This window comes from Podarcis raffonei, chromosome 8 (genome assembly GCF_027172205.1).
Source record: "Podarcis raffonei isolate rPodRaf1 chromosome 8, rPodRaf1.pri, whole genome shotgun sequence".
Classification (NCBI taxonomy): Eukaryota; Metazoa; Chordata; class Lepidosauria; order Squamata; family Lacertidae; genus Podarcis; species Podarcis raffonei.
The window spans coordinates 50,628,192-50,653,661 of NC_070609.1; positions in this window are offsets into that span (position 1 = coordinate 50,628,192).

The following is a 25,470-nucleotide window of genomic DNA, read 5'->3' on the forward strand; positions in this document are numbered from 1 at the left end:
TCCTCATGAAAATCCATGATCATTTTGCTGCAAACTTCATTTTCGTCCGCAATTTTGCCTAATATTTACAATTTTGCAGAGCAGTTTCTCCTAATACAAAGCATAAGAACATAAAAAGAGCCCTGCAACTGGATCAGGCCAATGGCCCATCTGGGTCAGCATCCTGTTCTCACAGTGGCACAACCAGGTGCCTCAATGGGAAGCCTGCAAGCAGGACTCAAGCACAGGAACACCCTCCCCTCCAGTGGTTTCCAGCAACTGGTCTTCAGAAGCATGACTGTGTCTGACCACATTTTTGGACATTATTTACACTAATAGATGCACTTTTCAGCACACTTTAGCATACGTTGATTAGGAAGGCTTGCATTTCAGTGCAAACTGAATGGCATTTCTCTCCCTCTCCTCCTGCCTTGGTGGTGGTGGGTGGGTAGAGGGGAGAAGGGAGGATTCCCTACACATCCACTATCACTGAGCCAAGGAGCAACTGGCGAGGCAAGTGATCAATATCCTCCGGATACAGAGGTCTCCTGCCATGCTGATGGCAGCTATCGACTGAGACACAGACTCACGAAAGGGCTTTGTCAAGTGCAGGAGAGAAGCCCCTTCTGACACGATGTTAGCTGAAGATGAAACTGCGGAAGGGTGGCCTTCGCCTCGCCCAGGCTTCCAAACCTCACCCGCTCCAGCCCCTGGCACCATGAAGAGTAGATAGAAGCTCCTTCTTGGCTGGCAGATAAAACCACAACAAAAACTGGCCTCTTGGCTGAAGACAACTTGACATGTTTTCCCTCCCCGCCCCCTCCCACTGCCCTCTGAATGTCAGTTTGGGCTGCCAAGGTCCCCCCCACTCCCCAATTTATGCACAACACAGGCTGTAATTTTAGCCTGTTGAAATCATAATTTACCTCCAGGAGAAATAACGGTCTGCTTTTGCTGGTTTTGTTCCGGGAGCTGTGTAGGAATGTTAAACGCACGGCATGCCACTTTGGTTCAATTGCAACTTAACCACAGCTTTTATCCAGGGGTGGATAAAGGCATTTTTTGGGGGGGGGTTGCACCAAGGGGTTGCATTGTGCCAGCAGAGAGCAGGCTGGATCTATCATTAGGTAAAGTGAGGTGACGGCCTCAGGAAGCAGATGCTGGAGACGGGGTAGCAGTCGCACCCCCTTAGTTGTTCTTTCCAAGACTCCCTGCACCTGCACACCACCACAGTTGTGGGTCCTGCAAAGGGATGGGTGGTGGGAGAAATTTGATTCAGTTTGCATTTAAAGGTGAATGTACATAATGCATACTTTCCAAAACAATACAGTCATACCTTGGGTTGAAGTTGCTTCAGGTTGAGCGTTTTCGGGTTGTGCTCCACAGCGACCCGGAAGTAACAGAACACGTTACTTTCGGGTTTTGCCGCTCACGCATGCACGGTCAAAATGAATTCATGCGCATGCGCAGAAGCGGCAAATCGTGACCCGCGCACGCGCAGATGCGAGTTGCATTCGCTTCAGGATGTGAACAGGGCTCTGGAACGGATCCCGTTCACATCCAGAGGTACCACTGTATGTGAATCAAAACATGGCCAGTGTTTGAAATTTGCACTTCTCTGAATTTTGCAGTCTGGGTTTGTGGCCAAGTTGTGTGTCTATATCAGGGTCAAGCATGCATAAAAATGCAGACATTCGTGTCGTGAAAATGGGTTATATGAGGGGAAACATGTCTATTAGGCAAGATTGCATACAAAAAAAAATGTGTATATTAGGAGAAATTTGCATTAAAATGCTGGTGGATTTTCAGGAGGATTTAAGAAAAAGAAAACTTACAAACTGATGTGGAAATGTGAAGAACTGAATGTGTGAAAAAAATGGGAAACTTAGCAAAACTGAAATAGACAGATTCCACCACCACCACCACATCCCTAATCCTACATGGCTTATCCTGAGCAACCTAAACTAGCTCGCTGCCTCTGATATAGTGGAGGGCAGCATCCCACCATTAGTACTGACGTAAGATTCTACTGTCAGTCCAGTGCACAAAATGGCCAGGAAGAGCCATTTGTCCTCTACCTCAGGTAGTGAAAGGTCTTATGCTGTCCTTAGCAGAGGAGCGCTCTGACAACCAGCCCAGAGGATGACCCTAGTTGCCAGCTTCCTCCTCCTTAGTCTAAGTGTTGCCCTTGTAGAACTCAGCAGGGAGGAGGGTGGGGCAAAACCTGAATGAGTTAGCTCCACCTCTCTCACAGGCTCTGGCTCCGCCTCTTGTTGGGCTGACCTTCCTGTCACCTCACCCTCCAAGCCCAATGGGCACCAGCCACCACTTCAACTGTGGAACCCGGGGAGATTCACTGAAGACTGAGCTTGAGCATCTTGTGGCAGGACTGTTGAAGCCTTGTGGTTTGGGGGTGATGCCCATAAATGGGTTTTAACATTGGGGAGGTTTAGCTAGCTAGTTATTCCCATATCTCCTCTGTTTTGTGTATTGGTACTTGGAAGCTTGTGGGATTGGCAAAGCTTTGAAAACTGACATAAATATACTCCCCTCTTCCATCGAATCCTGCCAACCTGAAACTTTCTCCGCATTCACCATGCACTTGGTTCCCTTTGGGGAGCAAGGAGAGGAGAGAGAAATGATAAACCACTGGGGAGAAATGTTCTCTGCATGGCCCTAATGCATTGTTTGAAGGCCTTCCAATACGTCAAGGCAGAGAAATATTAACAACCAAAAAACTGGGAACATGAGGTCTCCGGTTGAATTACTGGTTTGTGCCACCCATGCGTGCTGGCAGAAAACAACCTACTTTCTTCCCTACATGAACATTGCCTTTTTATTCCACTCATCAGCCACAAAAGTATCCCAAAGTGGCCTTCTGCAAACAAAGAGTATGAGAAGTCTCTGCCCTTAGTACATAATCTAAAAAGCATGACACAAAAGGAAAAGGGATTGGTACAGAGGAGGGGAAACCCAAACCCAGACACTATTTCTTAGTTGCATTGCATGCATGTAGAAATGTGTTGTGCTACACTAGAGCAGAATAAGCAAAGAGACATGCATCTTCATGTTACAGGAAACAGTGGTGCATGGCATGTATACCTGCAGCTTCTGTATGGTGTATTGTTTTAGAAAAGTTGGGCAGATTTGGAAACACCCGCAGCATGTGCAGTCCTAATGCACCTTCCCACTCTAGGGCTGCACTAGTAAAAAATGTTGTGGCAAATTGGCAGTATAAGCTGGCCGTGCACAGTGCTGATTGGCCCATACCTGTGATGTTGCCCTTCACATCCCTGGAGCTGAATCACCTGAGGAATAAGATGACAAATACACGAATAAACAGACATCACATATAGTGTCCCCCCCTTTTTTTCTTTTACAAAAAGAAGTTTAAAGGCAACCAGCCTGGTTGGAGCATGTGGGTTGTAAGGCAGCATTTAACTTGCTGGGATGCAGTGGCAGCTGGTGATCATTGGGACTGATAGGTTGGAAGGCAGGGAGACCTTTATAGCAGATGAAGTCAGAACCAACAACAGGCAGAACCACCCCCTGACTGGCTTTCAGTAAGAAGGCGGGCTGAATGTGATCAGTGGGACAGCACCCTGTCTGCCTAATGGACCAGCCCCCATTGCACACCTGTCATTCTAGTTGTGAAGCCAGGAGGAAGGATGCTCTCACATGAACTCCCTCTATTGTATCAGCCCTGCTTTTAGCCTAACATGTGAGTGGCCCTGAGGTTGATGGTCTGCCTGTCTAGCCTGGGACTGACTGTCTTCCCCGCTTGGCTAATGGCTCCCTGGTGACTCTGTCAGCCCTGATGTTGACAGTCCTTTTAATGGAAGATATTGGGGGGTGGGATTGAACCTGGGTGTTCCTGTCTCTCGCCTGCATGAGCCTACAGGTAGGGATGGGCAAATCTGTTTGTTTTCATTTCTCTCTGTTCCTCATTTTTCCAAACGTAAAGGCAGTTCTCCACAATTCTGCAGCAATTTGTGATGTTGTTGTTGCTGCTGCTGCTGCTGTTAAAAAACCCTTATGAAATTTCACCCGCATTTTAGTCTGAATTTCTCTGATCAACACATTTTTGTATGCCGGTTTGACCAAAATGTGCATTTTTGCATGTTGTTTTCCCCATCAGAATGCATATTTGTATGTCACTTTCAGTAACATATGCATTTATAGACACACTTGACCCTAATATATTCATTTTTGCACACATTGCTTTGTTGAAGAGCTGCATTGCGAAATTCGATAAGCTGTGAACTTTGAAGTAGGGCTGCATTTTGCTTTCAAATGTGCAGATTTTATATGTTCACTTTTAAGTGCCGTCTGAATTGAATTGCTCTTCCCATCCCTCCTTACAGGCCCTGGGATCCTCACTGCTGCTTTCTTCCCTGCTCTCGCCGCTGCCTGTTTTTTCCCTTCCAATCCTACAACCATCAAAGGGTCTCAATTCTGGGACAGCAAGTGGGCAGCCAGAGTGTGGGGGGGGGTGAGGAGGGTGGGGGGAAGTGTTCTAATGAGTTTCTGTCAGTCACCCAGACACATGATTGATGGCTCCCTGTGCAAGGATTGAGCTCTGGAGATTAAGGGTACATGTTCTGTCAACTTCTCCTCCTCTCTCCCTCTCTATTGCTCTCCCTCTTCTCTCTCCTGCACTTTGATATTTTTAAAGGGAAGCCTCACTTCCTCCATCCCTCAGAGCCACCCACATTAAAATTAACTCCTCTTATGCAAATTATCAACTGCATAAAAAGTTTTTTAAAAACCCCAATGCCTACTCTTTGTTATTTAAACAAAAGCTTCTATCCTTACTAGTTGGGGGAGTGCGGGGAGTTTTTAAAAATGTGTTTCTTGCCAACAGGAGCCAGCCTAAAACTACAGACTGTTCCTTCTGGGATTTGTGCCCATAAAGGGGTTTGCCACCACCAGAGAGGTGGGCACGACTCAGGGTTCAGTTCCCTGCAACCTAACGGGCAACGGATGGTGTCCTTGTTTTCTTTTCTTTTTCTGACGATGTGCATATTGCAGGGGACATATGGTGCCTCTCAGCGGGGCTTTGGAAGAAAGCGGCTGGCCGGGTGCGGATCTCTTTTAATACTAAGCAGATCCCTAGACTCGCTCATCTGTCAATCTCTGAGCTGTGTCAGGAGGATCTTCCAAAATGGAAGAGGGAAGGAGGATGCCTCTCCAATGTTGTTCTGTGCCACAACAAACAAACAAACAAACAAACAAACAAACAACCACTCCTCAGTGGGTAAATGATCCAGGCAAGGAGATGCAGTTTCCTCTGAGAAGGGTGGGGGCAGGCGGGTTGTACAGCCTGTGGGTGTTGAAACTGGGGGAGCGGCTCCAGAAGTCCTTTTATTGTGCATTTGTGGCATCTGGACACATGATCCTGCTATCAATATTATTCACACCTGCAAAAGTTTCAGGGCCGACATTTCCAATCAGTGCATGTCTTGTAACATCCTGCTGAAATCCTGCAACTTTTCATACCACAAATGTTCTGTCGCTTTTTTGGGGGGGGGGTGTCCCACTTTCATTGTATTATAGCCCTTTTGGACAGTAATAACATGATAACATTGGGGAAGCACCGCAGAACAACTAAAAAAGCAGAATGAAGTCGCCACTGAGGAGTTATTATTGTGCCAAAAAACATGATGTAGAAGACACCCTCAGTAAAACACTGGTCTGGAAAGGGGCTGGATTTGGGGTTCCAGAAAAAATAATTGCATTAAGTGAGAGCTGTGCTCCTCTTGCCTTGTCTCTTTGAAACTCTGAGAGAGAGAGAACATCACTCTCTCCATTCCCAGCAGAGAAGTCGTAAGAACAGAATAAGAGGAACAGGCCAAGGGGGCATATTGTCCTTTTCCCACAGTGGCCACCCAGTTGCCTTTTCTGGGAAGCCCACCTGCAGGATCTGATCACAAGAGCACCCTCCTCTGGTTTCCAGCAACTAGTATTCAGGGGCACAACAGACTCCAACCACGGCAACAGAGCATAGCCATCATGGCCATTGATGGCCATTGATGGCCACCAACTTGGATGGTTTTAAGAGAGCCTTCAGCAAATTCATGGAGGAGAACACTATGCATCCATAGTGTTCTCCTCCATGAATTTGCTGAAGGCTCTCTTAAAACCATCCAAGTTGGTGGCCATCAATATCTCCTGTGGAGCGAGTTTCTTTTATCTGTTTGGAATCTCCATTTAATCCTAGACTGCTATTAATGCCCAACATGAATGAAACAGCTATTTTTAAATGACACTGTTCTCTATGTCTTTTACCCAGAGATGCTCCAGTCCTTGAGTTCTGATTGCACTACTTCTTCCCCTCCAGAAAACCTCTCTTTGAAGGTATGATGGACTATCAACTGCTCTCTCCCTCCTCCAATAGAAGCAAGAGAAGGTGACATCCTGTGTTCTGCATTGAACAGTAGCAGGGTGGCCTTTGGTGGCCTGTCTCTTTCTGAATACTGATGCTTCAGTGCTGAAGGGGAGAGAGAGAGAAAGAGAGTTAGGGCTGGCCTCCAACTTGCTGCCACTCACAAGTGGCAGCCTGAGAATTGTGCTCTGTGCCTCATCATCTTCAATTTCTCCCATGATTTTGGAGTCTCCCTCTCAAAGTGTGCAGGCCTGCATTGCTTCAATGCTGCCAACTATTGGGACAAATGTCTTTCAGACAGGAACTGGATTTCCAAAATCCAGCAGGTAAAAACCACTTCACAGCATGCAGGTCAATGCAGATCATCTGCTCCTTGCTGCAGATCAAAGTTGCTGTTTAAAGGCATAAGAACAGAGGCAGGCTGGAAAGTTGGCAACTCTCTCTGTCGGTGCCCCCAGAAATAATACTGCCCCAGAGGCAATTGAAGTGAGGAGACATGGGAGAGATCCAGGCTTCCCTTTTTATTCCTCAAATGCTGAGGCATGTTGGCCAGAGGCAAAGCCAGCAAGAGAATTTAGAAAGAAAGACAGTGTGGCCAGATGTCCAGGGCTGACCTGCAGTCTCCAGGTTTACCTGGCTCCCTTCAGGTGGCAGGTGGAGGGCTCGAATCTTCAGGTGAGCGAGAGTGCCTTTAATTGATTTATTTTTATTAAGAAGACTATATGTGCAGCTTGCAGGGATCATTAGCCAGGCAGGATCCAGCTGAACATTATTGCATACTGTATATTCTCAGCTGGGGGTGGGGGTATCTGCTCCCCTCATCTCCCTCCTCCCCTCTCCCAATTAACCTCCATTTCCAGGGCTCAGTGGTGGGAGGGCATGTGGAGGAAGAATCCCATGATATCACCAGGGGCTGCCTCTAGGTCTCAGGTCTGGGCTCTAAAATCTCAGGGTCTGGGATGATCCTGACATACTAAAGCAAAGGAAGACTGTGTTTCAGGTCAAAAGCACCAACCTCTGCTTTGCGCAACATTTGCCTGGCGTGTGCAATAATCCTCTGCAGAGGAGACAGACAGGAGCTGTGGCTCTGGTGAAGCAGTGGGGGTGATGGCATGGGCTCCACCCAGGGCTGACCCAGCCTGAGGCTCTTTCTCTTCCTGTCCTTGGGCTCAGAACCTGCCACCTCTGTGTCTTTGTTCCTCCTTTTTGTTTTCCTCCTTTTCTTTTCTTGCCTGCTAATTTTTCTTACTCCCTTGACAGCTCCCGCTCCAAGTTATTTGCTGAGATCATAGAGTTCTGAGTACACAGTGAAGAGCTGATTGGTATTCAAGCCACATCTTCCTGCTCATAAGTGTAAGGGTGGGGTTTTTTTGTAGGTTTTTTTAAAGAGCCGGTGGCATTAATTTATCACACTTTCTTCTGCACAACACTCTGGGAATCCTCCCCCTGTTCGCTGAGTGCGGCCGGCTTCAGCAGAAGAGTCAGCCAGAAAGAGTCAGATCAGTGTCACAACAAGGAAAGAGAATTGTTAAAACCTGTTCCCCATTTCGAGGCCTGGATGGAGGCAGTGAAATGCAGACAACAACATGGTGGTGGAAGTCTGGACAGCTCTTGGGGTGTGAGAGCACAAGAACATAAGAAGGCCCTGCTGGATCAGGCCAGTGGCCCATCTAGTCCAGCATCCTGTTCTCACAGTGGCCAACCACATGCCCATGGGAAGCCCACAGGTTTCTTGTCCCTTGCAGTCTGCAGCCCTAAACATCTGGAAATTGCTTCCTGGCAAACTTGTGAAACATTCCAAGGGATTCTGGAGATGGCCTCTTAAATCTCTTGAGGTACAGCTGCTTGGTGTCTTGATCAACTCTGCAAACAGAAAGTTTTGCCTAGGGCAGAAATTAATGAATTTATGACACAGCGTTACACTTTTGCACTATCAGAACTCTCAAGGAAACAGAAGTAAAATCCTAGGAGAGGCCATAGCTCAGAGGGTAGGGCACCTGCTTTGCACACTGAAGGTCCCAGGTTCAAACCCCAGCATCTCCTGTTGAACAGGATCAGGTGGAAGGAGGACTTTGGACAGCTGCTGCTGGTTGGAATAGACAATAATGCTGAGATGAATGGACAAATGATCTGACCTGGTGTTAGGTTGCTGTTACCAATGGGGGTAATCCAGTACTAACTGCTGTCAATACTGTGAGACACCAGTGCTATCACTGCATCTGTCTGCAATGCCCGTGTCAAGACCCAAGCCAGACCCTTTCCAACCCTGATTGTGGGCTACCTCTCCTTTCTCAGGACCTCTACAGGCTTTCCCTTTTCTTTTTTGGTGCATATATTCTGCAACATGTCTTTGTAATATTAACCTTCTTCAGTGTATCTGAAGAAGTGTGCATGCACACGAAAGCTCATACCAAGAACTAACTTAGTTGGTCTTTAAGGTGCTACTGGAAGAAAAAATTTTTTTGTTTTAACCTTCTTCTTCTTGTTGTTGTTTCAATTTATTTATTGGCCTTTATCAAAAGATCGTAAGGCAAAGTACAACATTAAGAACACATTTTATGGAGCATCAATAATAAAAACACAATAAAAAGCAGAATAACAGACAGCATAACAATAATAAAATAACCATAATGATACATTAGTATTTATACCAGACCATCCACACATCATTCCATTTGACTACGGTACTTCTTCTGTGATTTTCTTCCCCAATGTTAGCATGTTATTGCCATCCACGCTTCTGCTCTAAAGAGCCACCAAAATAAACTGGAACATTTGTGGTATGATAAGCTACAGGATTTCCACAGGAAGCTACCAGGCATGCACAGATTGGAAACAAAGCACTATGTCCACCCCGAAACTTTTCCAGGGACAAGGAGTATTGAAAACAGGGTCATGTATAACTGCCCCAATACCATAATGGGTGCAATTCATCATGAATGCACAATAAAAAGGATGTCTGGAGAGGCCCCCTGTGGCAAGGGAATAGAGCTTGTGGCTAGAGCTGTGTTTGTATCAGCAGAGCCTTGAAGACCCATCTTGGACCAGGCTCAAGGGAAGCCCTGCAGAAGATGCCTAATGGGCCGCACACAGCCATGCATGCGCTGCGCAAGCAACTTGCAGAACTGCCCCACTGCACAGGCAGCCCGCTGCTCCTGTCCTCCTCCTGCTGCCGCATAACACTTTCCCTGCTGCCCAAGGTGGGCAATTGGTATTCATGAGGTGGTGCCTTTCCCCGCACTCCCACCCCCTTCCTCCCCATTGATGCCTGGGTGTGTTTGTCTTAATCTCAGTGTCTAAATCCAGCTCGCAGCTAATCCCAAGAGCCAGGCTGCAGAAGGGCATGTTGTTGCCTTTTTAATTTCATTTGAAACAGAAGCGCTCTCCTTTCTTGGCTTTTTTTTTTTAATTCAGGGTGGAATGCACGGAGGAGATAAGGGACTTGGAGGGAACCAGTGGGCTGAGGAAGGCAGCTCCCCTGTGCTCTGGAGTTATCGCCACTTGCAGCTGCTTCCGCCTGGGTGACATCTGTGAGGCAGGAAGTTCCACTTGCCAGTTCTTGAGAAAAGTGTGTGTGTGTGTGTGTGTGTGTGTGTGTGTGTGTGTGTGTGTAGACAGGATGGGGGAAGGAGCTGTCTTGCTTTGTGGTTGCCAGTCACTTCTTCTTATTCACTTTCCTCTCCCAAATTTATTTGTTTGTTACCTAGAAAGGGCCTTCGTTCAGTGGCGGTAGAGCATCTGCTCAGCAGGCAGAAGGTGTCCCAGGTTCAATGGCATCTCTAGAAAGGGCTGCAGGAGACTCCTTGCCTGAAACTCTGCAGGTCACTGTACTCAGCTTGATGAACCAATGATCTGGTGCAGGATAAGGCAGCTTCCTATGCTCCTAAGATCTATCCTACTTCTAAAGTCTTGGAAGGGATCTCAAAGGCCTGCTGGTGCAGGTGATCCACTACTACACCATCCCGGATAAGTAGGCTATCTGCTTTCAGCTTATAAGCCTCTGACAAAGGAGAATCCACACAGGAGAGCTGCTGCCAGTCAGCGTAGACAACATTGATCTTAGATGGACAAATGGTCTGAGTAAGAAGAATGGCTTTTCTAGGAGAGCCAGTGTGGTGTAGTGGTTAAGAGCGGTAGTCTCGTAATCTGGGGAACCGGGTTCACGTCTCCGCTCCTCCACATGCAGCTGCTGGGTGACCTTGGGCCAGTCACACTTCTCTGAAGTCTCTCAGCCCCACTCACCTCACAGAGTGTTTGTTGTGGGGGAGGAAGGGAAAGGAGAATGTTAGCCGCTTTGAGACTCCTGAAGGGGAGTGAAAGGCGGGATATCAAATCCAAACTCCTCTTCTTCTTCTTCTTCTTCTTCTTCTTCTTCTTCTTCTTCTTCTTCTTCTTCTTCTTCTTCTTCTAGGAATCTAGAAGCTGCCTTAGATGGATTCAGGCCATTGGCCCATATAGCTCAGTACTGTCTACACTGACTGGCAGTGGCTCTGCAGGGTTTCAGGCAGGAGTCTCTCCCAGCCCTGTGTAGAGTTGATGGGGATCAAACCTAGAACCTACAGCATACAGGTGTGATGTAGGCTAGAGAGAAGGGGCAAAAGAGAAAGAGACATGACCAAGTGTGAGTTTCATGGTTGGGAGAGATTTGAAACTTGGCTTCCCGCAGCCAAACCTATTGCTGCATCCTAACAGCACCCTCCCCTCCCTTCCCCCTCCTGCCCAGCTGTGGATTATCATAATCTATCATCCCCCCCATCCCAAAATGGCCCATCTCTGCTCTGATTGGAGAATGTGTCAGCCAATCCCGAACTCCCACAGCCTCCTGCCAGCTCTTAACTTTGGTACTTGGGGACCTTCCTTGCTGTCCCTCCCTGAGAGTGGCAGGACCCATGATAGACATTGGGATTGGGGCAGGGCTCACCAGCCTTTCTATTCTTGCTTAGCCCTGTAGCAGGAGGCTTGCCGGGGTTTTCTGAGCCCTGTGGGGTGGAACGGGCTGCAGGAGGCCTTTTAATGATGGGGTTTTAATTAGCTTGTGTTGCGCTTCCAACACCTCCTGTTCCTGCGAAACAAATCAAGATGAATTAATAGCCGTCAATCTAGCCCAGCCAGACAAGGCTCTGGGTGACGTATTGCGGCAGGGAAGACAGCTTTATCAACCCTGGTCTGGGCAGGGAACTCTGTGGCTGGCGGAATTGAAGGAAAGGTATTCCTGCAAGGAGAGCCCAAAGGAAAAGGGAGGCTGACTTGAAATGTGGGTGAGGTGCCCTCCTGCCCTCCTGCCCCACTCCCACAAACCCTACAACAAGCATTACGGGGAATGTCTCAGAAGATGGTACCTTATGAAAACAGAAGTCAAAACGTATTTCACAGGGTTGTCATCGGATTAAAGAACTCTTAGTTGTTTAGATAAATTCTTCTGATACTGTAGCAGAAGTAGCAAGCTGAGTTACTTGCAATGCATGAAGTTTAGAACTACCGTATTTTTCGCCTCATAGGACACACTTTTCCCCCTCCAAAAATGAAGGGGAAATGTGTGTGCGTCCTATGGGGCAAATGCAGGCTTTCGCTGAAGCCTGGAGAGTGAGAGGGGTCAGTGCGCACCGACCCCTCTCGCTCTCCAGGCTTCGCACAGCTCTCCGCAAGGCACGGGAGCCCGGCACTGGGCTCCCGCGGCTTGCGGAGAGTTGCCTGTTCTGGGGGCTGGGGTCGGGGGAAGCTCAGGCTTCCCCACCCCAGCCCCGTGCCTGGGGGAGAAATAAAAATGTTTCCCTTTATTTCGCCCCCAAAAAACTAGGTGCGCCTTATGGGACGGTGCGTCCTATAGGGCGAAAAATACGGTATGCACAGACCGATGTGGATTATAAATGAGGATAAGGATATAAGAAGGTTTTGAGAGCAAATATAGATAAGATAGAACGGCCTGGTCATCCTTACGCTGAATTTTATAATGATCTGGTAGTTTGAAATGATGTTAGCCAATGCCCAGTCATTAAATTAAATGTATGATAGGTTGTTGTTAAATAATTGTTGTTCAGGCAAGCCAGAGGCATCAACACAGTTCAAGAATGCTTATTAGTCAGGCAAAAGAACCCAGGGAGGGTATCATTGAAGGGTTTGGCCTGGGGAAAGTCTCAAGCGCTTGCCAAGGAAACTGGGGGGGGGGGTGCATTTTGGTCTCTGGGTCCTCTCTCTCTCTCTCTCTCTCTCTCTCTCTCTCTCTCTCACACACACACACACACACACACACACACACACACACCGTGCTTTGCACAATGATTAATAATAACAATATTTTTATTATTTATACCCCACCCATCTGGCTGGGTTTCCCCAGCCACTCTGGGCGGCTCCCAACAGAATATTAAAAACAAGATAAAACATCAAACATTAAAAACTTCCCTAAACAGGGTTGCCTTCAGATGTCTTCTAAAAGTCAGCTAGTTATTTATTTCCTTGACATCTGATGGGAGGACATTCCACAGGGTGGGTGCCACTACCAAGAAGGCCCTCTGCCTGGTTCCCTGTAACCTCACTTCTCGCAGGGAGGGAACCAGCAGAAGGCCCTCAGAGCTGAACCTCAGTGTTCAGGCTGAATGGTGGAGACGCTCCTTCAGGTATACTGGGCTGAGGCCCATCTTTCCTTCAAATAACTCAAGATGACACCTGTCAAGTTTCTGGAATGTTATGCAAACTTTAAACATAGCTGTTGAAACGTTATATTAGGGGGGGAATTCTTCGCAAAAATGTGTCCATTAGGCAAAGTGAAGTGAACAATGTGTATATTAGTAGAAATTTGCACTGAAATGCTGATATGCTGATTTTCTGAAATGCTGATATGCTGATTTTCATGAGGACTTAAAAGAAACAACCAACAAAAACAAACTGCAGACTGGTATGGAGATATGAAGAACTGAACTGAACATTTAGAACTGGAAAGGAAGAACTGGGATAAACAGAACTTTGCAAATTTGCCTGTCCCTACTGTTGGGTATGTGAGCTCAGTGTGATTTTGTACATGTTTGAAATGTGCACTGCTCTGTAGTCAGAGTTTCACTCAGACCATTGGGCCATTGCCTATCCCTAGCACCATTTTGTGAATGGAACAGAAGAGAAACATTGTGGGAAGCAACAGAGTGGCCTGGCCTTGGCCACCTGCCCCATTTCCAAGTTCCCAGGCTAAAAACAGGGCTTTGTTATCAGTGGCCAAGGGACTGTGTCCTCTCAAGTCTGCTTCCCTTTCCCCAGCCCCACCCTGCCTGCTCTGGTGCGCTCATGGAGATAACAGGTTCTCTCTCTCTCTCCCCACTGTGCAGCCAGGATGAAGGGTGGGCCAGGGAGGAATACCGTTCTGCAGAGGGCCACAGGGTGGGGTAGGGGGGGCGATCGGGAAGTTTGCTGAGCTGCTCAGCTAGTAAGACAAACACTTCTCTTGCCAGCATCCAAATAGTATATCGCTGCCCCTACAATCACTGCCCCCAACGTTTGCAAGTCAGCCTGCTTTCCCCTTGTGTGTGAGTTCTCTTTCCTAGCCCTTGGTGGGTATTAAAGGCTTGGCGGCATTTGTTTATTTTATAGTATTAAGTTAACAGGATTTATATACCACTTAGTAATCAAAACCTACAAGTGTTCTAAATTAAACGACTAATAAACTCAGATGTTAGAAACAAGTTAGCCTTTGCAGAAATAATAAAGAAATGAAAAACAAATGCCGCAATAGCAGCGACACCAGAATTTGCACCATTAAATCTGCATATGGGAGCAAACCAAGTTGATACTTACAAGCAATTAATAGGTTTTCTAGAATGTTAATAGCCCAACATTTAATAGCCCCTAAAAAGGGTGATCTTGGCTGCTGAAGGGGAAGCCGGAACTGTGCCAGCTTTAAGATTTGTTTAAGAATTGGTGCCTGAGTCTCCCCCCCTTCCCTCCCTGTCCCTTTTTTCCTTGTGTGCCCTGTTTGGTTGGTTGGTTGGTTTACAGATTGCAAGCCTGTGTGGGCAGGGGCTGCCTTGTTTTAACTGGCTGTATGTAAGCCAGTCTGGGAGCCTTTTTGGCTGAAGAGCAGGGGACAAATGCGCTGGTTAAAGATAAATAAATTGGAAAGACTCAAAAGGACTTACCATACTCTGGATCATTGGTACAATAAGGGATGGGACATAGCCTTCTAGGGGGCCTTGCCAGCCTGCCTGCTCCCCAGTGCTGTAGTCTCCCCTCTCCCAAAAGTGTAAACCCAAGACTTCATGCAAGGGCAGGGCAACTCAGGCTCTGCAACTATGAAACTCAGGGCTAGCCAGTGGGGCCCAATTTGAAGCAGTGGGGAGCAACTTGAATTTTTGTTTGTAGGGCCCCAGTTCACAGCCAAAATCTGCAAAATCTTATATAAATAAAATCCATCTAGATTGCCCTGGTGCGGGGGCCCCTTAGGAGCGGCACTCGGGGCCCAATTGCTCCAATTGCCTTAAGGTCAGCCCTGAGGAGACTTGCAGGGGTTGGACTGACAAGCCCTGCACCTTCTAGGTCCCTGGTGTCACTATTCAGAATACAGACTCAAGGACTTGTTATGGAAATAAAGGGAAGACCTGGCCTGCCCAGTTTTTCAGTGTTAATTTTATGCATTTTTAAAAAATCACCATGGTATTTAACAATAATATATTGTGTTCGTTAAAGGAGAAATTGTGAATTGCAGAATTCTAATACCCCATCATCACTCTTCCATTTTCTTCTAGTTGTGAGGGTGAGGGATGGGGAGGGGCCCCACAAGTGGAGTAGCCTAGGGCCTCTCTTCATCTAAATCCGTCCCCGTCCCCACTGCTATATTGCAAAGCGGTGTACACATAGCATTAGCAATATTTATATCTGCCATTCCATATCTATCCTGCTGTTTCTTAGGGAACGCTGCATTTTGATGCATTCCCCCACAAACCAGCTTTGACCCGAACTGAGAAAAAGAACAACCTTCTAAGCTGACCATGCGCGCAGTCTACACAGCCACAGAATCTTGGGAGCTGTAGTTCGTTAAGGGTGCTGAGAATTGCAGCTCTGCGAGGGACACGCTACCATTCCCGGGATTCTTTTGGAGGGGGAATGTGCTTTAAAAATGTGGCGTGCATGTAGCCTGGGTCTTCCACTCAGCCTGGGCCTGTGCATAACAGCCGTCCCCTCTCCTCCCCTCCCCTTTGGACAATAGGCACACCTCCCACCTGCTCTGCCAGGATCTGCCACTTGAGCCGCGCCGTGTGTTGTGTTTGCTGTGGCCAGCTCCCTTTCGGCTGACACCTGTCAGCCTTGTTGGGACAGGCCACCCTTCTGCCCTGAAATACTGTTTGATATTTGGGAAGAGTCAACAGCTTGGCCCTGTGTGTGCGTCAACAGAGTTTGATGACTCTGATGCCCAAGAGGAATGAATGGTTTGTGTGTTTGTGTGTGTGCAAGGGTGGATAATCTGAGCTGGTTCCTTCCATATCTCACAACATTTTGTAGGGAGGACACTTGTACACTTTGGGGTGGGGCTGAAACTCAGTGGCAAAACACCTGCTTTGCATCCTGCTTTAACCCTGCCCGGTGGCCTCTAGCTATAATAATCTCATGCTGCAAGCGAGGGGCAAAATCTCTAGGAACACAGGAGGCTGCATGATGCTGAGTCAGACAACTGGCCTTCCTAGTTCAGTATTGTCCACCCTGACTGGCAGCGGCTCTCTAGGGATTCCCAGCCCTACCTGGGGATGAAGCTGGGACCTGCTGCATGGAAAACAGATGCTCTACCTCTGGGCTACAGCCCTTTTCATGAGACCCTGGAGCTGCACCGAGAGCCTCTCTCAGCATGAAAACTGCAGAGCTGCTTCCAGTCAGGGTGCTCAGTGCTAAGCCAGGTGGACTAAAGGTCTGTCCTGATAATAAGGTGGCGTCACAAGGCCTCTGACAGTAGAGGTGGAACATAGCAACAACAACAACAACAACAACAACAACAACAACAACAACAACAACAACAACAACAATAATATATTATTTGTACCCTGCCCATCTGGCTGGGTTTCCCCAGCCACTCTGGGCGGCTTCCAACAAAGATTAAAAATGCATTAAAATGTCACACATTTAAAACTTCCCTGAACAGGGCTGCCTTCAGATGTTTATCTCTTTGACATCTGATGGGAGGGCGTTCCACAGGGCGGGCGCCACTACTGAGAAGGCCCTCTGCCTGGTTCCCTGTAGCTTTGCTTCTCTCAATGAGGGAACCGCTAGAAGGCCCTGGGCACTGGAGCTCAGCGTCCAGGCAGAACAATGGAGGTGGAGAGGCTTGCCTCCTTCTCCATGATTCTGCCTCTCCACCTCTTTTAAAGCCACCCAAGTTGGTGGCCATCACGGCCTCCCACGGAAGTGAGTTCCATAGTTTAACCGTGCACTGCCTGAAGAAGAAGAAGAAGAAGAGGAGGAGGAGTTTGGATTTGATATCCTGTCTTTCACTCCCTTTAAGGAGTCTCAAAGTGGCTAACATTCTCCTTTCCCTTCCTCCCCCACAACAAACACTCTGTGAGGTGAGTGGGGCTGAGAGACTTCAGAGAAGTGTGACTGGCCCAAGGTCACCCAGCAGCTGCATGTGGAGGAGCAGAGACGCGAACCCGGTTCGAGATTACGAGACTACTGCTCTTAACCACTACACCACACTGGCTCTCAAGAAGAACTTTATTACATTCTTACTGGTAATGTCCCTCCATTAAACCTCAAACATCTAGCCAACTTTTGGCCCTCCAGATGTTGCTGGATTACAGCCCTCAATGTTTCTGACAGCAACAGCTGGAAGGCTACAGGTTAGCCGCCCTGCCCAGCAGCCTTGCAGGACAGCTGCCTGAACCCTGTCTTCTGTCCCTAAATGCTTTCTTCCCCTTTATTTACTCAGCAGTGCTCTGTCCTGCAATGGCTTCAGCAGCAAGTGTGCTTGCAGATGGAGGCTAACAGTTTTATTTAAAAGTGAAGAATGCTTACTAGAAGGAAGGATTGCAGGCAGCCTGATTGTATGAACAGGTACCCAGAAGTAAGGATGCGTGGAATTGCAGCCTTTGCCTCTCCCCCCTTTCGCCTCAGGATAAGTAACCACAGCTGAAATCTAAACTCCTCTATTGGAGTAAGCCCCATAGAAGTGAATCGGTCAATTCTACTTTCTCTCACTTTCTCTTTTTTCCATACTTAAGTCTAGTTCTCCACCTTTCCAGATGAGTTTGTGTTTTTTAAAAAAATACAAGGTCCTCATTAAAATTCATCAGCATTTATTGCAAATTTCTCCTAATATACACATTTTTGTACAATTTTGCGAAATGTAGTGTATTTTTCTGTGTGTCTCTGAAATATCATTTTTTATGAATACTTCCCCCCCAGTATGTGTATTTTTGTACACATCACTTGGCTAGAAAACTGCATTGCAAAATTCAGAGAGGTGCTAATTGTGAAAGGCAGCTGTGCTTGTGTTCATGCCTTGCTTTGGAATGTGCAAAATGTATCAAATTTCTCCTCCATCCCCATTGGAATGCATGTTCTTCCTTGCTTCTGCTGCTGCCTGCTCAAGGGCCTAACTGCCAAAGCCTTTGCCACTGGGGGAGCTTGGGAATGGCATTTGAGCACAGCGGTGCAAAACACAACTGGAGGTGCAGGGTCTGCACCCACTCCTGTTCTGTTCCTGGTCATGCATCCCAGCAGAAGGGGGACTGGCAAAGGGTTGGCACCAGCTGTGTGGTCCACAATGAACTTCCCTGTCGCTTGAATGGCATGGCAGGCAGAAATTCAGCAGAAAAAACCGGGTGCCTCAAGGCAGTGAACAGCTTCACCTGTTGGATTTCACCCCTTTCGTGTTGTTTTTGATGCACAGGAGAACCATTAGAAACACATACGCAGGGAGAGTTGGCAAGCTGGTGCGCACAGAGTTCGCAGGCTGGGTGTGGGTTGTGAGATGGAAAGAGGGTCATGCCCCACAGCGAGAAGGGAAGGCAAAACAGCTGCGCTGTGGTGATAGTGCAGAAGGCGGGGGAGGGAAGACAGCTGCGCCATCCTCTTTCCCCCAACAGGAACCATCTGTGTCAGTGGGCAAGTCCAGCTCCACAAGCCCTACCAGCCGTTCCGGAGCGATTTCCGAACAACTTCCCCTTTGTACTTCCCCAAACATGGAAGCAAGGCCTGAGCTGTGGACAGGCATGCAACCCAAGAATTCTCCATCCCTCAGCCATCAAGAGCACTTGCAGGAGGAAGGGGCAGAGCAGGAGGAGATCCAGGTTCCCCCTCCCACTCGATAGCCAGGTTAATGTGTGGCATGAGAATGTGAGCCTTTGATCGTGCCTTAATGCCACTTGTGGAACAGCAAAGTAATTTTATACTCCGGACTTAATGCCCTGTTGCAGTGGAGGGTTTATAATGTGCGCTTACTTAAAAATGTGAAGAGCCACCCCTGTTGTGTTTGTCCCCATCACTGATGTCCCACTGCTCATTCTTCTAAGCAGGACTTGAGAAGGCAGGACTTCCAGGCAGGACAACCCCCCAACTGGAATATTTTCTCAAAGAGGGCCCCAGAAGAAGAAGAAGTGGAATTCTCCCCTATCCCATAATTCAGGGACATCCAATGAATGTTGGAAGATTCAGGGCAAGCAAAAAAGGTTCTCTCCCACCCCCCATGCTCAGAGCATATACTGTAGATAAACTATGAAACTCACTTCCACAAGAGGAAGTGATGGCCACTAACTTGGATGGCTTTAAAAGAGGATTAGATCAATTCATAGAGGAGGAGGTGGAGGAAGAGGAAGCTACCAATGGCTATGTTCTCCCTCTTATCGGTCAAGAATGTGTAGGAGAGCACCAGGGAGGCAAGAGAAGGAGGCACTGGAGAAAGGATGTGGCTTGTTTGAGAGAGAGAAGTGAAAGGCTGGAGGAAATGCACATTTAAAGTAGAGCACCACACGCCCTCTGGGGCTCCCTTGAGATGCACCACTGGGGGGTGGGAATGGAAAAGGAGGTGATGGCGACCTGCAGAAGATGCTTCCCTTTTGCTTCCACATTCTGTAGTGGTGCCAGTTTGACTCCCCACTAACCGGGCAGCATGACATCTGCACCTTGGGGAGTTCTTGCAACAGGTTCTTGGCTTCCTTCCTTCCTTGGCTCATGACTTGGGGAGGGTCTGTTGCCACATGGTAGGGCACAGGCTTGAGGGTGCTGTGCTCATTTAGTAGCATCTCCACTTAAAATGTGCTAAGATGCAGGGTTCAAAAAGACCCCGGAGAAATACCGATAGGCAGAGACGAAGGCACTAGGTGGGCCAGTGGGTTGCCTCCATAGAAGGTGACCTCATATGTTATGGACAGACAGGACAGGCCTCTGAACACCAGTTGCTAGGAATCAAAAGAGCAGGGAGTGCTGCTACACACAGGTTCGGTCCTTGGTATCTCCAAGTCAAAGGATCTTGGGTAGCAGGAGTTGATTGCAAAGGTGCCTCTCTGTTTGATAACCCACCCCATACTCATTCTGCTACATGCTGAAGACCTTTATTCCACCCCCCACTCCATAGGCAGGGCACTTGCTGGCTTTGGGGCATAGAGTTTTGGTGTTATGGTTTTAAACTAGGGGTGGATGAATGTGCCAATTTTAGTTCATCTCAGTTTCTGATTTTTCCAATCCTAAATTTAGTTGGCCACATTTCTGCATCCATTTGTGTTTTTTTGTTTTTGTTTTAAATCCTCTTGAAACATTACCAGAATTGGACGGGATTTAAATAAGAAAGCAAGCAGCTGGGAAGTGAGTTCATGGCAAACTGAGGCTGGTGGGGTCAGTGCCCCCTTCACCCTAAGAGCCTGTCTTCCACTGCCTGCAGAAGTGTGGACTGTTCTGGCGAGAGACAGTGTGGTGTAGTGGTTAAGAGCAGTGGACTTGTAATCTGGTGAACAGGGTTCGATTCCCTGCTCTTCCACATGCAACTGCTGGGTGACCTTGGGCCAGTCACACTTCTCTGAGGTCTCTCAGCCTCACTCACCTCACAGGGTGTTTGTTGTAGGGGAAGAAGGGAAAGGAGATTGTTAGCAGCTTTGAGATTCCTTAGGGTAGTGATAAAGCGGGATATAAATTCCAAACTCCTCCTCTTCCTCTTCTTCTTATTTTGGCAGGTGCCCAGCCATGCCTACCCCGACCCTGTCTCTGCCTCTGAATTTATATCACCCTTCCTTAAAGCTGCTTCCATTGCAATTCTGCCACCACATCTGATAGCAAGGAGGCCATCCTTGCAGCCTTTTTGGAGTGTACGTCTGTGTCCCAATAGGGCAGGCAGCTGCGTCTCTCTGCATTGCCTGCCTGTGCTGACACCTGCAGCCTGTTTCATTACTCTGATCAACACCAGTTTCCAACTTGGGATGCCCCCTGCACCTGCTGGGGCCTTGCCCCTCCTGATGCCCCATTTTCTATGCATCAGTGACTGGGCCGCAAGACAGATTTGTTCCAGCAGCCACGCAATGAGCCCGGCTTGTTATTTTTGGGTGGGGACCCCCCTCCCGGCCCGCTCTAGTTTCATTATGAACAAGAGGGGAAGACGTTTTGTTGCTCTCAGCAGAACGGAAAACCCCCCTGTCAGCTCAGAGAAGCTGCACCGGCTCTCACATCCTCTCCCATGAGTCAGGCCCAAAGAGGGAACAGGGCTGGGAGGGACACCCCCTTCCAACAGCTGCCAGGCACTTCAGTTCACTTGCTGCCTAACAGGGTGGATCTGGGACTTTGCACGTGGTGGTAGCCTTCATTTACCCAACAACACACTCTCTCTCTGCTTGGGGAAGGTCAGATAAGGTGGATCTGCCAGCGTTAAGCACAGAACTAACACAGCCACTTCACTGATCAGGCCATAGGCCCAGCTAGTCCAGCTTCCTGTCCTCCCAGTGGCCAGCCCGATGCCCCAATGGGAAGCCTGCAAGTAGGACAGTAGGAGCATAGGAAGCTGCCTTCTACTGAGCCAGACCACTGGTCCATTTAGTTCATTACTCTCCAGGGTGATGGCAGTGGCTTTCCAGGATTTCAGGCAGCACCTGAAGATGCCAGAGATTGAACCTGGGACCTTCTGCATGCAAAGATGATGCTCTAGAATGGATGATGGTCCTTCTGAGTTGAGTGCAACAGCACTCTTCCCAGCCAATAGTATGCAGAGCAATACTGCCTCCACTGTTCTCCACTGTTGGAAAACATAGCCATCATAGTTAGTAGCCATTGGTAGCCTTCTCTTCCATGAATTTGTGGAATCCTCTTCTAAAGCCATCCAAGTTGGTGGCTGCCACTGTCTCACATGGGAGCAAATTCCATGGCTTAATCGTGCTGTTTGAAGAGGCCCATCCTTTTGTCTATGCTGAATCTTCCAGCATTCAGCTTCATGGGGTGATTGCAGGTTCTTGTAATATGAGAGAGGGATATTTTATTTTTATTTTTTAAAACTCTATTCATTTTCTCCATGCTATGTCAGAATAATGGGGGACAGAGGCAGAAAAGCACATGAGGCATTCTCTCCAAGCCAAAGTGCAAAGTGCTTTGGGGCCAAGATATTTTGGCACTTGAAGAAGAAAATCCTACAACTGCCTCTCCCTGGGAGTAAAAATATACTACCACCACCACTACTAAATTAAATAATAAACCATGTGCTGCTCTTTCATGACACACTAAGTCAACTGACTGATGGCAGTATAAAAATCAATAAAAATGAACAAATAAACAAACCACTGAGTGAATAAAAAAAAATCAGGCAAATAAATAAAGCAGGTAAAGTGTGCTTTAGGCACCCGGTTAAAACTATTTTCTGTGTGTGTGCTTTAGCACCACTTTGATATTTCATCACTGTTGTTTTTATCGTTTTATATTATGCTCTGCTGTCCAGTGTATTTTATTGATTGTGGATTTAACTGGATTATAAATACTCTTTGCTATGTTTTTGGAAGTGATTTTTCCCTAACACAATGCATTTCTGCATGTTATTTTCACTAACATATGCATTTTTGTGCACAGTCATTAGCTGGAGAACTGCACTACCAAATCTGGAGACGTGCAGATTTTGAAGGATGGTTGTGTTTCGGTTCACTTCCTGTTTTTCTGATAGTGCAAATCAAGAAGATCCACCTTTAAGTGAGAACTGAATTGAACATTTCTCCCATCTGTAGCTGGGAGCTTCAGCCGGTGGTCCTCTACTCCTTTGACATTCTCTACTCCAAATCTCATACGGCCAGAGGTCTTATGGGAAAGGCTGCAATGCGGTCCCAGAGCATCTGCTTTGCATATGAAAGCTCCTGGGTTCAATCCCTGGCATCCCTAGGTAAGGAAGGGAAAGCAGCCCAACCTGAAAGCCTGGAAAGCAGCCACCTTTCAGGGTAGACAACACTGAGCTAGAGGTGTTCCACCTTCTCCTTCCTAGTAAATTCCCTAATTTTATAACCTCATTAACCCACCAGCTGGAAGGCAGGAGAGAGAAAATTCTCCCAGATGCCTCCTCAGAAAGAAAGAGCAGCATCTCTCTACCTTTCCTGCCACCTTTGACAACTTTCACAGATAAACAAACCAGGGCAGATGGCGTTCAGGAGTCTTTGGCTCGAGTGGTTGAGTTTGCATTTGCAAGGGTCAAATGTTGTATTAGCACACATGCATAAGAGACTGCACAAGAGGGATGCATTCTGCAACAGAGGACTGACTTTGGGAAGCAGCTCCTTAATGCTTCACCTTCAGGCTTTATTCTAGTTTTGCTCAAAATCCCTCCCCCTGGCTAGCTGCTTTTCTCTCCAAAGACGTGGGAACCTCATTGTCCAGTGAGCTGGGTTCTCACTGTCCAGAATACAAAGGTATGAATATATCTCGAGCCTTCCCGTTGCTGAAACTTAACACAGGTTTGGGGATTCCTCTTCCTCATTTCAATTAGCCCTCCTTTCTGTGTTTTGCATTACCTCAATTCCCTGTGATACTGACCTTGTGCTGCTGGATCAGGTTTCAGACCTAGACTGGTTCTCTGTGCTTGACCTTAGTTAGTTTGGACAGTGTTGCACATGCAACCCCGCTCTCCTTGTTGGGTATTTTGCTAACCCACCTGAGAATTAGACCCTCACCCCTGAGGGCATCTATTGGAGCATGACATTATCCCAGTTCAAGAAGACCAGGCAAAAGCACGAAGAGCATGCAGAGCTGGGACAAGAGATAAAGAGGTCCTCAGGCCTCCTCCTGGTTTTTTGCTTTTGCTGTCTTTGTTTATGAACCGATCTAATTGCCAGTTGGTGTTCCTTGCTTTCAGTGCTCCAGGGGTTGAGGCTGAAGATGTGTTTGTCTGCATCTAAGTTTGCTAAACAAATACTTTAGGTTTTCATTTAAAAAGTGATTCTCAATAATTACCCAATTCTACTTTTTTTTCCTGGATCGTCCCCAACTTTTCAAAAACAAAAACAACCATGTAATGGACGACTGAAAAAGCCGAGCGTGCATCTGGGATTTGCCACTTTGCTAGGCATCTCTGTTTGATTGTTTTACATGGCACAGTTTGCTAGCCTTACCCTTCTGGTTTGCCCAGATAAAACAGGGATTACCACTCCTTCAATCTCTGCTCTGATACTGGCAGAGGACTCACTCGGAACCTTTCCAGCGCCAGGCGTTCCAGCCCTCGCTTATCATACAAAGCTATTCAGTGGCCTGATGCAGAGAAAGGCAGAGCTTTGGTTCATCTAGCCCAGGCACAGATTGCCTGAGTTCATTTTAACTGGAGATGCCAGGGATCAAACATGGGGCATTCTGTATGCAAAGCAGCAGCTGCTCTCTGCAGCCATGACCTTCCATCTGGGGAAAGTTCAGACAATCCTTCTACGTTCTGGCAATGAGAAAGTTGCAGAACTTGTGGAGTTTTCAGATGGGAACCTCCAGTAACAGAACCATTACCTGGGCAATACCTGGAGGGGGCAGAGTCTGCAAAGGGGTGCAAAGCTGCATGGATTTGGTGCAACAACCTCACATTGTATGTACCTACTAATGTTCTGATCTGCTGTTTGGGTTGGTGGGCATCAATGTGCTTAGCAGCCTAGTCCTTTTGGAGGTGTCAGGTGTCAGGTTAGTGCTCTAACATCTCCAAAAACAAACCAACAACCCTCTCCTGCAAGCAAGTGCCTTTAACAACTGTCGTCACATTTCCAGAGATCCTGGCCAGCCCACTCCAGCTGTGGAAGGTGCGCTGCTTTGATGCCAGAACCCAGGCACCGTGTTGCACCTAATCTCTTCACCATCACAGGATATGATTCCCATGGGAATCTGAGAGGTACAAAGTCACTCTTGAAGACGTGAATTACTAGGCTGGGGAGAAAGGAAACAACAGGCAGAAAAGGGACACAACAAACTGAAATAAATTATTCTTTTTTTAAAAAAAAGTAATCAAAGGGAGGTTTGGAGTAAAAGATAAGAGGGAAGACAGAAAGGGGTGAGCATAAGGGAGGGAAAGAGAAATGAGCCTGGAAGAGAGAGGGAAGGGGTGAAAGCTGGAAGATGAGAGCAAGAAAGTTGGGGGGGGGGTTGGAGGTGGCCACCCCATCACCAGCCACACACCCAGTGCCTATCGGCCCTCTCCATCGCATTAGCCCAACATCGAGTAGTTTTTCACCAAGATTGGAGTGATCAGGTAGTCTGGCCCTTGCAGCTGCTGCTAGGCTGGTGAATAAGCACCTGCTTATCTCTGCCCAACGGCTGTGAGCAGCTACAGATTGTGTTGGGGATGAGGTGTTGGCTGTGCACTGCAATTTCCATATCAGTACCCTGCAGCCGCTCGAACCGAATAAACACAACAGCCACGTGGACAAGAGGTTAATTATCAATTTTCAGAGAGAGGAAAGAGGAGGGGGAAGCACAGAGGGGGGGAATGGCAGGGGCAAGAAAGGAAGTGCCAGACCAAGTATGGATTTCTTAGTGCTGGTGCAGGGGACCCCGTTGGAAGTGGTGCAAAATTGACCCTTCAGTGGGTCCAGCTTGGTGCACCAGGCTGGTGACTAGCAGAATATTTTGAAATGAGTGGGGACTTCTCCTTTTTCCACATCATACATAATTCTGAACACCTCTGTCAACTCTTTTTATCTAGGCAGAAAAGTCCCAAA